The sequence below is a fragment of the Gracilinanus agilis genome, chromosome 2, assembly GCF_016433145.1.
Source record: "Gracilinanus agilis isolate LMUSP501 chromosome 2, AgileGrace, whole genome shotgun sequence".
Taxonomy (NCBI): Eukaryota; Metazoa; Chordata; class Mammalia; order Didelphimorphia; family Didelphidae; genus Gracilinanus; species Gracilinanus agilis.
Window position 1 is genome coordinate 456,028,524 of NC_058131.1, and position 11,647 is coordinate 456,040,170.

General features: G+C 41.6%; 1 pseudogene; it reads left to right on the forward strand.

Annotated features, from left to right (window-relative positions):
• The first annotated feature begins 8,117 nt into the window (after positions 1-8,117).
• Positions 8,118-8,209, forward strand: LOC123238568 (annotated as a pseudogene).
• The last annotated feature ends 3,438 nt before the right edge of the window (positions 8,210-11,647 follow it).

Below are 11,647 nucleotides of genomic sequence, written 5' to 3' on the forward strand. Positions count from 1 at the left end.
TATAAGAGACAGCCTTCCTTCCTTCCTTCCTTCCTTCCTTCCTTCCTTCCTTCCTTCTTTCCTTCCTTCCTTTTACAACCCCTTTTGGTTTGTATTCAAACCAGTCTCTCCATTAAAATTGTTCCCCCCAAGATCATCAATGATCTTCTAGACTAAATCCAGGGTCCTTTTTCCCCAGTCCTTATTCCTATCTTCTGCAACTTTTGGTGCTTTTGAACATTTCTTTCTCCTAGATACTTTTATCTCTGGGAGTTTTTGTGACACTTATCTCTCCTGCATCTTTTTTTAAATTTAAAAATGTTTATGAACTTGAATAACCTTTCAAAAATGAATATTTCAACTTATAAAGAGTAGAAAGGGAAGATTATACATGTAATCATGAATCTTTTATTATCTACAACTTGTTTTTAGTATATGTACTTAAGTATATATTCTCACCTTCTGCAAGAAGTCTCTGCTGGTGTTCCTTAATGAGTTAGTGCTTTTCCTCTATAGATAATCTCCAGTTATATGTTTTGTTTGTATATAGCATTTGCATGTTGTCTCCGTCAACCAGACTATGCCTTTCCCTGGTATTCCTGCTGCTTGGCATATATTAGGTACTTAATATATATGTTTGTAGACTTTACTAGGAGTATGACATTACCTATTACAAATTGCTACAAGTACAAAGTTAGGACAATTATTATCCTTATTACAACTCAGGTTTTCTTACAGTACTTAAAAAAAATCAACCTTTACTTTTTGTCTTAGTAACAATTCTAGAAGGATGAGCTAAGTAAACAGTTAAGTGACTTGTCCACACAGCTAGAAAGTGTCTAAGAACAGATTTGAACCCAAGTCTTCCCAACTTCAGGCACTTTATCCACTGTGCTACCCAGCTGCCCCAAATTCTTATAATACTTTTTTTTTCTTGTTAGATCAGCAAAATGCTTTCCTCAGAACAGCCTCATGAGGTAGGCATGTCAAGTATAATTTCAGTTTGACAGATGAAGAAACTGAGCATCAAAGAGATTAAGTGACTTGTCTATTTGTCTCATAGCTACTTAGCAACAGGATTGGATTTCAGACTGAGTCAAATTCTTCTATAGAAACTTTTTTTCATAAAGTCGGGATTCTGACTTCATAAAGTCAATCTTCCAACTCCAAGTTCAGAATTCTTTCCATTCTAGGATAGTTTATAAGCTGCAAACTATCTACTTCCCTCACTTCTTAATTATCAGTTTAGTTTAATTCAGTGGATGAGATGGAAGAGGAGAGGATGATGATGGAAAATTAAAAAGTTCAGAGGGAGGGGAAGAAGAGCTAAGGCAAGTTTCCAAGAGGAAGAGCAAAAGTCAAGAGGGAAAAGTTGTAATTCTCAGCCTTCATACATGGGATTCATATACTTAAAGTCGAATCCCTTACCCCCATTCAAGAGAGACTGTTGGGGTGGTCAGAGGGCCAGCCTGGAGACGGGAGGTCCTGGGTTCAAATGTGACCTTAAACACATATTAGCTGTGTCACCATGGGAAAATCATTTAATCCCAATTTCCCACCACTACAATTCTTTGGCCTTGGAGCCAATACTTGTATGGATTCTAAGGGAGAAAGAAAGAGTTTAAAAAAAAAAAAAGACTGTCAGAAGGAGACATTTCATCAGGATAGCTGGCGAGACCTCAATGTTTTTTTATTTTGCTTTAGTAACTTTTTTTTAACCCTTAACGTCTGTGTATTGGCTCCTAAGTGGAAGAGTGGTAAGGGAGGGCAATGGGGGTCAAATGACCAGGGTCACACAGCTGGGAAGTGTCTGAGGCCAGATTTGAACCTAGGACCTCCTGTCTCTATGCCTGGCTCTCAATCCACTGAGCTACCCAGCTGCCCCCTTTAGTAATTTCTTGAAGGTCATTTCAAGGGTTCAGAAGTTATTTGCAAAAACTCTTTAAGAAATCTTGCCCTAATTCTTCTAAGAGGGAATCCTAGGAAATTAGAAGCATCCTTAGAATCACCTAGTTCAACCCCTTCTTGTCTGTAGATGAGGAAACTGAGGTGCAACAAGGTTAACCTTTTCCTAAGGTCACACAGGTACAGATCTTCTGACTCCAAATCCAGTGTTTTCCCCATTATATCACTTGCCTCTTCTCCAATCAACCTTTATTATGTTCAAAGTTTAGTTAAATTCAGTGTCCTGTATTTATATTGATATGTAGTAGTTATAATCACATCAAGTATGTTAGAAGATTATACAGGATTGGCACTCAGAAACCCTGACACTAATTAGCTATACAGTTTCTTCATTTGTAAAGTAATATCTCCACACTATTTTCAGGTTTAGGTGACTTGCCTTACAGTCTTACAGATAGAGGTAGGATTTGAACCCAGGTCTTTCTGATTTCAAGCTAAGCATGCTATCCACTGCACTGCCTTACTGTCCCAAGATTTGCCTCAGTTTCCTCATACGTAAAATGAAATGGAGAAGGAAATGGCAAGGCAAACCACTCCAGTATCTTTGCTAAGAAAATACCAAATGGAGTCACAAAAAGTAGGACATTACTGAAAAATGACTGAACAACATCAGTTTTCAGATTTATAGATACCGTCATTCAACTCTTACATTTGAAACCCTCCAGAGGGATTTTCTTGTCTCCCAGGTCAAGTTCAGACTTCTTAGAATGGCATTTCAAAAGCTTTCCATGAGCTCAAACCACCCTAGCTCATTTATTTCATCCTACTGCCTACTGTGTACTCTGTATTCTACACAAATGACCAGTTTCTGTCTCTTATGCACTCTGTAACTCCAAAACCATAATTTGGCTCATGTTATCCCTTATATCTGAAATACCATTCTCTATACTCTCTACCACTTGAATTTTTTACCCATCTTTTAAAGACCAACTCAAATGATATCTTCTCATGAAGGCTTCTCTAATTCCCCAACCTCTTCAGGCCCTGATTGGGGACTTCACAACACTTTGTACCTCCCGAGTACAAATTTGGCCTCAGATAAGACCAGCTGTGTGACTCTGGATAAGTCCCTTAACTTGTTTGCCTCTGTTTTCTCATTTGTAAAATGGGGATAATAATAATATCTACCTTGCAGGGTTGTTGTGAGGACCAAATGAGATGACAAATGTAAAGCACTTAGCACAGTGCCTGACTTACAGTGAGTACTTAATGCATGTTAGCTATTATTATTTTGTATTACAGTTGATTTATGACATGTAGCATTCCAATATCTCTATTTAGTTTTCTAAAGGACAGTAGGAATGATGGGCAGCTGCTACTTCAACCATCACTCTGGTATCTAGTGCTTCAAGGAAGATTTCTCTTGCTGCCATTTAGTCGTGTCCCACTCTATGAGATCACGTAGGGCATTGAGGTCCTACACAAGATTTATATTTTATTGTTCCCTCTCTCACAGTTTTAACATAAGAAGAGTTTAACAGATATTTGTTGTATAGAACTTAGTTATTGAATCAAATTGTATGATCTCCAAGATCCTTTCCTAAAGGTTCAACAATCAGCATCTAAAATTTATATTCCTATTGGTTATCCTATCCTTTAGCACCCAAAAGGTCACACTATTAGTTTCTTCTGGTAGCATTCCAATATCTCCATTTTGTTTTCTATAAGATAGTAGGAATGACAGGCAGTTTCTACTTCAAGAATCACTCTGGTACCTAGTGCTTAAAGGAAGATTTCTTTTGTAGTTGTTCAGTCGTGTCTGATTCTTCATGACACCATGGACCATGGCTATCTGTGGAGTTTTCTGTATACTGAAGAGGTTTGCCATTTCCTTCTCCAGTGGATCCTTTTGTCAGGCAATCAGAGGTGAAGTGACTTGCTCAGGGTCATACAACTAGGAAGTGTCTGAGGCTGGATTTGAAACTTGGGCTTTCCTGACTCTAGGCCCAGTACTCATAGCTGCCTCCAAGTGATGGTCAGCCTCCCCAAATAGTGGACGATATTGGGAAGGGGGAGTTGGTCCACAAGGACTGGATGAAAAGGAAGGGTAAATAGAAAGTTTGCTTTGCTAGTGCTATTTTCACACCATGGAAAGCTTTCAGTCTTTCATTCATCTTCATTCTGTCCAAAGCAGAAACCATTCAATGGGGTTGTTCATAACATTTATTATTTTAGTTTTAGCTTTTTTGAAGGGAGTGGTAGGGAATTGTTTTGAGTTCATTTCTGGCCCCTTTTCTCTCCTGGTTCACTTTCCCTTTTTGGCCTATTCTAAACTTTTCTCTTCTCAGAATATTTAAGACCTCTCCCTGCTGTCCTCCCTTCCCTCTCCTCCCCACCCCCAACACACATATGCATCATTTTCCTTTGTTTTTGGCCTCCTTCACTTTGCATCTGGGTTCTTGGATGGTTCCTTCTGTCTGTTGCTTTGAGTTTCCTTCCTTTCCTCTCCCACCCTGTTTCCTGTACTGGTCTTTCTTGGGATTCAGTTCTTTTCCCCCAAAGCTTTCCTTAGGCCACATGGGCCTTTATTCATGTTCATCTGTTAAAGCTGTGCTGGCAAAGAGTGGGCAGGCAGCAGGCAGGCAGAGCCTAGAGCAGCAAACAAGTAAGTCAATCAACCAGAGGTTCTCTGAGATCCAGGTCACCTTGGGGGGTGCGGGTGACTTCCTCCTCTTGTGAGCTGCCTCCTCTTTCATTAACTGAAGAAGAATAATAGCATGGGTTCCTCAGAAGAAGGTCGTGTTGATAAACCTAGGTAATACCTAGAAGGGTTTTAGCCCATGTTTGCATTACTCAGTTAGGTCTGGCCTGGTTGGACAATATCCTGGATTTGCTGGTTGTGGTAACTTCACTTTTGTTCCAGTTCCGTTTGGAGAACACCATCCACTGGGGTGCTGGTTGTTCAGGGACATGGAAGCCTCACAGGTGTTAACTCTGTAGGTTCTGCCTACCACAAATTAGCTCTCTGGCTGTCTTTGTCTTCTCCTAGCTGCTGAGAAATGTCACAGAATTCTTGCTGCTGTCAACAGCTTATTAGGAGGCAGAATTAGAGCTTGCTTCAGGGAACCTACCTTCATTCCTAGAACTCCCTTCTGCCATGGATACCAGCTTATGTGTCCTATTAGGGTCATAGAAAGAAAGTGATTATTTCCTTGCTCTGGAAATTGATCAACCTTTCAAGCTCTATCCTGTCAATAAGGTTGGACTCAGTTCTGAAGGTATCACTTCATGAAGGGTATGGGTGTTTTCCTTTGTTAGTATATCCCAGAAGCCTGGAAGCACTTTAAAAGCACTCTTATCAACAGTGCAATTGAGGGGTTAGAAGAAATCTCTCTCTTTTTAGCCCTGACATCTGATAACTATAGCTTTCGACCTTTAGTAAAATCTGTAAGAAACTGTAGGTCTGCAGGATATGTGGTCCTGAATTAGCCATGGTAGAGCTTTGATGAGAGACATTCCTATTGCCTTCAGGAAGCTTATAGTCTAGAGTAGCTTTAGACAAAGGGAAGAAGAACCTAAAATAACTTGGGCAGGTATTTACCTCCAAATTTCTAAGTAAAGGCCTGGAACCAGAGGAAGTATAATGTCACAGACAGCAACAGTCTTGGAGTCACAAATTCCTGGGTTTGAATCCCTTTCTGATACAATTAGCTATTGGGTCCTCCTTAATTCCTTCACGTGTGATAATATAAGTCAATTCTCTCAACTATAAAATGGAAATAGAAGTTTCCTTATTTGTAAAATGGGTACTCTCCAGCTGCTTTGTCTATACAGTAGAGATAATGCTATCCAGATTCTTCATCTATCAAATAGGAATAATACTATCTAGTGGCCTCATCTGTGAAACGGATATAATGCTAGCCAGTTTTTTCATCTTTAAATAGGGATGGTAATGCCCTTAATACCTACCTCAGAAGGTTGTTGTGAATGAGATATTTTTAAAGTGCTTTGCAAACCTGACGATTGTTATTTATTTATTCATTCTTATTATTTTTTAAACTCTTACCTTCTCTCTTAGAATCAATACTGTGTATTGGTTCTGAGGCAGAAGAGAGGTTTTGTTGTCTAGAGTGATTTTTAAATGGAGTTTCTCTTTTTAACTTCTGCTACTGAGTTTTGTTGGAAGTATATAGAAATGCTGATGATTTGTGTATTTACCTTGAACACTGCAACTTTGCTAAAGTTGTTTAATTATTTCCACTAGTCTTTTCCAAAGCAGAAGAGAGGTGAGGGCTAGGCAATGGGGGTTGAGTGACTTGACCAGGGTCACACAGCTGGGAAATATCTGAGACCAGATTTGAACCCAGGACCTCCTATCTCTAGGTCTGGCTCTCAATCCACTGAGCCACCCTGACAACTGTTATTTATAAAGTCCCTTATTGTTATTATTAGTAATAATTATTGCCCAGCACAGGAGAAAGTAGTCCTTTTCCAGAGGCCTACTATTTTCTTTTCTTTTCAAAAACCCCTTACCTTCGTCTATCTTAGAATCAATGCTTTATATTGGTTCCAAGGCAGAAGAGTGATAAAATAGGTCCAGGCAATAGGGTTTAAGTGACTTGCCTAGGGTTGCACAGTTGAACCTAGGGATCTCCCATCTCCAGGCTTGACTTTCTTTCCATTGAGTCATCTCGCTGCCTCTCACCTACTACTTTCCAGAGATCTACTCCTTCGCTATTGAATCAGATCAGGGATCTGGGGTGCCATGTTTCTCAGCTTGAATTCGCCAAGTCCAACCTCCTCTGATTCCCTCTTCTGCCCTTTCTCTTCCCACCCACCACGTTTTATAAATATTTACACCCCCAAGCTGGTAAGCATCTCTCTCCAGCTGCTTCCCCAGGTCTCTAGGAGGGCTTGTTTTTCTCACCAAGCAGCTGCAGGCAGATCTGGTTGTCTCTGACCAGACAAGTGTAGACTCTGGTTAAGGGGCTCACAGAGGCTTTGAAGAGTACACAAGAGGGGAAAGTCTCCTATAAGAAAGAACTGGGAAGTAAACAACGATCACCAAGTCACCTTTGCTATTTCCCCAAATGGTGTTTTTCTATTCAAAACAGCAGTTAGCATTTTAAATAGTGCTTTAAAGTTTGCAAAGTGCTTTATAAACATTTTCTTCCTTTTGTCTTACAACAACCCTGGGGAGGTAGGTGATCTTATTCTGTCAGGGTTACAGCTGAGGAAACTGAGGCAGGTAAGTGGTTAAGTGCCCTTGCCTAGGATCACATGCCTAGTACATATCTGAGGCTGAATTTGAACTCCAGTCTTCCTGACTCTGGGTCCTCTGTGCCACCTTGCTTAGCCTTGAGTAGAGCTGTGTGGGGGACCTTCCCCCTAAAAGCAGAGGTGTAAAAGGCCATCCTGGGTGGTTCTGAGATTTGGCTTCATCCTTATGGTAGCCAGGATACAGTGAAGAGGGCACTGCAGTTGGGATTCAGGAGGATTTGGGTTCAAATCCCACCTCAGATATTTCCTCCCTCTATGGGCAAATCCCTCAACTCTCCCTTTCTTCAGTGGCTTTATCTGTAAAACATGAGGTTTGGATTGGATGGGCATCCAAGATTCCTTCTAGTTCTAATTCTATGGTCTTGTCCAAGTTGGCCACAGACTTTACACTTCCCCAGGCTTAACCTAAAGGAGACCCAGAGCTCCAGCTCAATTCCAAAATCCCTCTAGAGACTTTTCCCCTGAGATAGACCCCATTTCCTCTTTTCTTGCTCTCTCCTGGTCCTCACTTTCCCCCAGGATTGGTCCTATACCAATCAGTCCCTCAAGAGCAAGAAGGTTGTGTGTTCCTTGTTCCTCTTCCCTTTTTCCTTGCTGTAGCAGGGAGCCATAGAACATTTCCTTTACAGGGAGGAAAGCCTCAAAAGGGTACAATCTTTAGCTTTTTTCTTCTCTTTCAATATTTCCTCTTCTTCCCCCACTTCCATTCTATACTCAGCCAACTTCCAGGACTCAATTTCTTTCTCTCCCTTTTCTCCTTGTCTCAGAAGCTCACTTTCCCTCAATCCTGGAGAGGGGAGGTCCTGGATTCAAAACCCACCTCAGACACTTCCTAGCTGTGCCACCCTGGGCACAACAAATCAGTCCACCTCCATTGCTTAGCCCTTCCCACTCTTCTGCCTTGGAACCAAGCTATAGTGTGGAGTCTAAGACAGAAGGGAAGGGTTTTTTTAATTGCTTCTCGGCCTTCTGGCTAAGATCAAGTGTAGTATCAGAAGGTACTGGTTTAAAAAATAAAGTGTAAATAAAAAAGAAGATAACATTCAAGAGCATTGGAGTGGGTGGAAATCAGAAACAAAGGGGTGGTTTTCTGCCTTTCTCACCCTTTACCTTGGCTCAATGTATCTCCTAGAACGTGTTACTATTTGGTAGGGGGGAGGGAGAGAGAGAAAGGGTGGAAAATGTCATTAATAGACCCAGCCTAAAGCACAAAATATGGAACTTTAGACAAACAAGACAAAATGGTGTTTTTATTCCAACTGTTCTTTGTAGTCAAGGGAAGTTTGTGTGAAGGAAGTGATCAGCCAGGTGTGGGGAGCACCCAAGGATGTGACTCAGCCAGTTCACAAGCTGAAGAGGAAGGAGATGGGGTTAGAGAGCCCGTGACTTTTTTATACTTGTCGCCCTGTAAAATATTCATTCTAAGGGGCAGTTTGCGGGGCGGGAGGGAGTAGGGGGAGGGGGTGGGAGTGGAGGGGCGGGGGCTGGAGGCACCGATGACAAAGGTCCAGCCCGTCACACAGCGTGGAAGGGGGTGACTGAACAAAAGCCTCCTTTTCCCTTCCCTACACACCCAGGCCAGAAAGGAAGAAAACAGGAAGGAAAAAAAAAACACCCACACAGAACAAGAGTCCCTGCTAAGAGCAGAAGCTAGCAGAGTCCCCGTGGAGGCTGCTTGTGTGTGGGGAGATGCTGGGCAGGGACGGGCTGGACTTCCACACACTGCACCAGGGTACAGGGATGGACAAAGGTGGGAAGAAGCCACAGGTCCGCCATGCGGCCGTACCACATTTCGACACCCCATCCCCCAGGGGAGGGGTCCGAACGAGCCCACAGAGAACCCTGACCCGGCGGATATTAATACAACCGGGAAGGGGTTGCTGCACACGCAGGTTTTCCTCCCCCCCTACTCCCTCCTGCTGTTTCTATAACGGGATGAAACAAATTTAGCCGAGCAACCCCGCCCGTCTGAGGGCCCAGGATCACCGAGCAAGCGCGGGGATCCACACTGTCCTGAAAGGCGGCTTTTCGGGGTGCTTCCGGCCACATTCCCCTGGGGAAACGGAATGCGTCTTGATGTAAGAGGCTTATTGCTCCGCAGGGATGCTCCTCCCAGGGACGCTCTTCTTCAGGGAATTCTTGGGCCTTGGGTGGCCCGGGGAGAGGCCCATCTGGAATAGTGAGGCGACTTTAAAGCACTCTAAGACCTGCCTAGTTGTGTTTTATTTTTTTAAATTTTAAAAATTCCGCTTTCTTTTTCCCTGTACATGCCCAACTGAGCCTGTGCCATTGGTCTGATATTTTATTATGAAAAATAAAGTAATAATGGCTTAAATTTATTTATATATAGAATACACACATAGGTGTATATACACCCATACATATGTATACATACATATAATTGGGTGCACAGATGCTTATACATCCATGTATGCATGCACAGATACTTTATACATGCCGACATCATGATACATACATGTACGCACACGTACATACATGCATATATGTTCATGCACACACTTGTGCATATACATGTATAGATGCAATGCCCATACATTTGTTTTTTACATGTGTATGCACATGTGCGCACCTGAATGCCTACACATGCGTGCACATATTTACACACAGGAATACAGACATGTGCACACACATGTACACACATTTGCATGCATCTACATATACATGCATTGTGCACACACATTTACATGCATATATGTGCATGCACACATATACACACCCGTATACATACCTAAATTTGTACACAACGTGTAGTATGCATGCATACGCTCACACACATATCTAATGCATGTGTTTATATACATGCATGCACATAATACATATACACTCACGTGTATGCATACATGTATAAACAGATATACATGCACGTATACATTGTATTGTGTATGCACGTGTATGCAACACACATGTATAAATGCATGTACATACACACACGGTGCACATATATTTATATATACGCATGTGCAAATATATGCATATGCCCACATGGATATGTATAGAACATTGTTATATGTGCACATATGTATGCACACACAATACATGTATGTATACATATTTGTATGCACACATTTCTATATAGATTGTATCTACATTATTTGTATACATGCGTACAATACATATAATGTATTTGTATACACATGTATATACACATTTATAGGCATTGTAGACACTTATTTGCACATATCTACACACATGTGTATGCATGCATGTGTATTTATAATGCACTCACACTTAGATGTACATGCTCACACACATATGTGTATGTGTGCACTTTATACAGAGATACATACATGTATACAGGTATGCATGTGCGTTTAGACCTATGTTTGTATACATGCATACATTTTATGCATCTATATGTGTATGCATGTGTATCTATGCATATACTTTCTATTTATGTATTTTTGTGCATACATGCATACACATGTGCATGTGATACATATAGGCATACTACCTATATCACACCCTCTATGTCTACACTGCATACATGCATCTGCACACATGTGTAGATGCATGTTTTTCCTCACAAGCGCCCTGGGAGTACCTTGGCCTACAGATCTGAGACCTGAGAGAGCCTGGATGCTGAGGAGGAATCTTGCCCCTTGGGCAGCGCATCTACCTCGCAGAGCTCGGGAGGTGGCATCCTTACTTACACTGCGGTCTACAAGTCCGTTGGCATGATCATTTCTAAAAACTGAAGACCCAAGAAAATCTTCTAGTGCCAAATAGAGCGCCTCTTTGTTCAGTCCTGTCTGATGTGTCAGGACCCCGTTTGGGGTTTTCTCAGCAGAGATACTAGAGGGTACTGCCCCATCCTTCGCCAGATCATTTGACAGATGAGGAAACTGAGGCAAACAGGGTGAAGTGATGTTCCTCTGAGGTCACACAGCCAGTAACGCCGGAGACAGATTTGAACTCAGGAGGTGAGTCCTCTTGACTTCAGGCTGGGAACTCTATTCACTGTGCCCCCTGGCTGGCCTAGAGACTCCACTATAGACCTAAGAATAAAAGATCACTTAGATCCAAATTTCTCTATAATGCATCACACCAAGGGCCACTCTAAGTAAAACTGTAGGTGGCTTACCAGGTAAGAGGGCCAGGCCCGGACGCGGGAAGATGGAAGTTCAAATTTGGCCTCAGATACTTCCTAGCTGTGTGACCCTGGGCAAGTCACTTCACCCCAACTGCTTACTTCTTATTGCTCTCCTGCTTTAGAACCAATATATAGTGTTGGGTCTAAGACAGAAGGTAAGGATTTAAAAAACAAGATATAAATAATTAAAAGGAAGGTACTTGGCATCAATTCTAAGACAGAAGATCAGGGTTTAAAAACCCTAACAAAACTTATAAAGTCCCAGAATCAATATATTACATTATATTACATTACATTATATTACATATTGTTATATCATATATCATATCATACCACATTATATTACATTACACATCATACATCATACTATAT